Consider the following 3,781-nt stretch of genomic DNA (forward strand, 5'->3'; position numbering starts at 1 on the left):
TTGTGAGCCACCATGTGGTTGCTGGGATTTGAACTCCGGACCTTCGGAAGAGCAGTCGGGTGCTCTTACCCACTGAGCCATCTCACCAGCCCTAGAACAAACCTTCTTAATAAATTACTGAATTTATGAAATTTCAGAATTACAATGTAGATATTGTAAAAAATATCTTTTAAGTGAGCAAATATTTATAGGGAATATCCTGATATATACCCACAGTCTTATATTCAAAATATGCTCGCTGTTAAGAGTGAAAATATAAGCCTACAAGCCACATACCTAAACATTTGAAAGCTGCAATTTAAGCTGATAAACCAACACACTTTTTAAAAGTCCTTAGGGGAGCCTCCATATAGGCCACACCTGAGAGCGACAACTCAGGAAGAAGGCAGTCTCACAAGGTACCCATTCCACCATCTTTGTTCTTTTCCAAGGACAACTGACCCCCCCCCCCCCCAACTCTCCAAGTCCTGTAGAAGCACCCTATCCCCCGCCCAACCCTTAAGATTGTTTACCCAGTAGGGACAAATGAGGGAAACCTGAAAAGATGCTCCTTTGCTAAACAAACAGAAAACAAATAAACAAAATAAAAATAAAACAAGATTTCCTGGGTCCTTAGGTCTTATTCTGCAGTGCGTGGTGTAAGTTAGAGCTGGACACAGCTTACCGTTTAAATAATAGGCCACTCTTGATGATATTTGGGCTAATACAATTCACTTACAAAATGAAATAAAGAATAAAGGGATTCAAAGCTTGGGAGCTTTGTATGCCATCTTGTGGTCGTTTCATGAATATGTAAAGACATGATACAGAAGGAAGTAGGAAGTCTATTTTGCATGATAATAGTGTGTTCATTTGAAAAGTTCTTTTAAGTGTAATTAACATTTCAAGTATGATTTTGTTATGGCACCATATATAGTAGCAAGTTACTAAGATTTACGATATAACTGAATGCCCCTTTAGCTATGAAATTCATCTATGCATTCTAGAATGAACATATGCAATGTGTGCGTTGTTCCAGGTGTTCTTTTGGCCCTGAAGTTATCCGAAGGACAGGAATCTCTGCCTTCCTGGAGCTTCTGTGCCAGGATAATGAAAGAGTGCCCACGAGTTCTTGTTTTTAAATTTCTTTACTTGATCCAATTTAAAAATTCCACTCATTGCCTTTTGCGAACACATCTTCGCTGAAATTAAAAAACAAACAAACAAACAATTCTATTATGCTGACTTTTGTCACCTCTCAGAAAACTGTAAAAGAATAACTTGTTTTAATGTCTCAAGATGATCGGGCCACTTCTACTTTTGGAGTTTCTATATACTGTAATTAATAAGTAAATACCAAGGTGAGTTTTTTTTTCCTTAAAAAAAAAAAAAAAAAAAACCACTTTCGAGTTTTTGTTTTCTACAGACATATTTATTACATTTTTAAAAATCTATTTATTTATTTATTTATTTATATGAATACACTGTAGCTGTTTTCAGACACAAACCAGAAGGGTGCATCAGATCTCATTACAGATGGTTGTGAGCCCCCATTTGGTTACTAGGATTTGAACTCAGGACCTCTAGAAGAGCAGTCAGTACTCTTAACCACTGAGCCATCTCTCCAGCCCCATATTTATTACTTAGGGAAAACTGTAAGTTTTGTGCAAGCTTGTGATTGGTATTGATGACACAAAGACCAAGGAAATGTCATCAGATCGATGTTTTGGTTAGACACTTGACCTTTTTCAGTCTGTTTCTCATTGGTATGGAGGAAGCCTACAGATTGTTGTGTGTTAATCTTACATTCTTCCATTTGCTGAATGCGTTTATCAATTCAAAGATTTTTTTTTTAATGATCTTCGTGGTCCCATGTATATATTTGTGTAAGTGCAGGAGATAGCTTTATTCTTTTCACATTTGCATCCCTTTAATTCTTCTTTTATATATCATGGACTTAAATAACTTTATTGTTTAGTAGTGGAGAAAATGGGCACTCTTGACTTTTTCCTAAATTTAATGAGCATACTTTGACTTTTTTTTCATTGATCATGATTTTGACTTTAGGCTTGCTGTGTATAACCTTTAATATATTAAAGTAAACTCCCACCATTTCTTTCATTTCCATGACTTTAGCACTAAGAGATTCTGGATTCAGTCACAGTATCCTTTTTCCTATTAAGATCATGTGGTTTGTGCATTCTAGTCAGTTTACATAATGAAACACCTAGTGGTTTACATATGTTGAGCCTTCCTTGTACTTCTGGAATAAAGTCATCTTGGTGAACTTTTTTTATGTGTATTTCATTGTTATCTGTTGCAATATCTACCTTTTCATCTGTAACTTTATTTGTGTCTTCTCTGCTTTTGGTTAATTTGGCTAAGGATTTGTAATTTTTTAGTTTATCTTTTTAAAAAAATCTTTTCATTTTATTGATTCTTTTCAGTGATTAAAATTTCTACTTAATCTCTGACTTGATTTAAACTATTCCCTCCCTGTCTACTGTTGTGAGAGTTGATTCATTCTAGTTTTCTCAAGGCCAAAAGGTATATCATAATTAATTTATTTGAGATCATTCAAAACTTTTATGTAGGGACTTAGAGATTTAAACTTGTATTGTGTTCCACAGATTTTGATATGTTGTATCTTCATTTTCATTCAACGCTCTGAATTTTATGTTCTTCATTATTTCTCTAGTGACACATCATTTCCTGATGTGCTGATTCCTTTCCATGAATTTGTATTTTTCTGTGCTTTTGTTGGTGGCTTTATTCCCATATGGTCAGATAAGAGGGGAGATGCTATATCAATGCTTCTGTGTTTTTTTTTTAAACTTGCTTTACATATGAATATCTGAACAATTTTGGAGGAAGTTCCATGGACTGCTGAGAAGAATGTGTGTTGAATATTCAGCCTGAGTGTTCTGTGGATGTTGGTTGTGTCTCTTTGATTTATGATTTCATTTAACCCAATCATTTCTTTGTTGAGCTTTTGTCCAGCTGACCAGTCTACTGGTAAGTATATGGTATTGAAATCACTCACCATTAGTGTGTTGTGTTGATTCTGCAACCTCATGTCTAGTAGTATTAGTTTTATGAAATTGGATGTTTGTGTGTGTGTTGTGTGTATATTTAGAATTGCAATGTCTTTCTATTGAACTCTTCCACTGGTGAATTTAAACTGACATTATTTTCTTTTGAAAATTTGGATTGAAGTCCAATTTGTAGATAGGAGATTAGCTATGCCTACTTGTTTTGCTTGGAATATCATTTTCTATCTTTTTTTTTGAGACAGGGTTTCTCTGTATAGCACTGGAACTCACTCTGTAGACCAGGCTGGCCTCGAACTCAGAAATCTGCCTGCCTCTGCTTCCCAAGTGCTGGGATTAAAGGCGTGCACCACCATGTCTGGCTTTTGTTTTGTTTTGTTTTGTTTTTCATTTTCAATCTTTTTATCCCAAGAAATGGATATCTTTTATGGCAATGTTTGCTTCTTCTAGTCAACAATAAAATGGATTTTGTTTTCTAATCAAATCTGCTAGTCTCTTTTTATGAGCAAGTTAAAACTGTTAATGTTCAGAATATTTTTAAAAGATGTATATTAATTCCTGTTACTGTGTTATGTTTGTGGATTTGTGGTACTTTTTAAAAGTCTTTTTTGGTTAATTGTCCTGGTATAGTTTACTATACTATACTGTGTGGTCTCTTTAGTCTGTAATATTCTCTTTAGACCAAATATTCCTTCCAGTGTTCTCTTTCAGAGCTTGCTAAGTAGTCATAAATTCTTTTAGGTTAATTTTTA

This window comes from Mus pahari, chromosome 5 (genome assembly GCF_900095145.1).
Source record: "Mus pahari chromosome 5, PAHARI_EIJ_v1.1, whole genome shotgun sequence".
Classification (NCBI taxonomy): domain Eukaryota; kingdom Metazoa; phylum Chordata; class Mammalia; order Rodentia; family Muridae; genus Mus; species Mus pahari.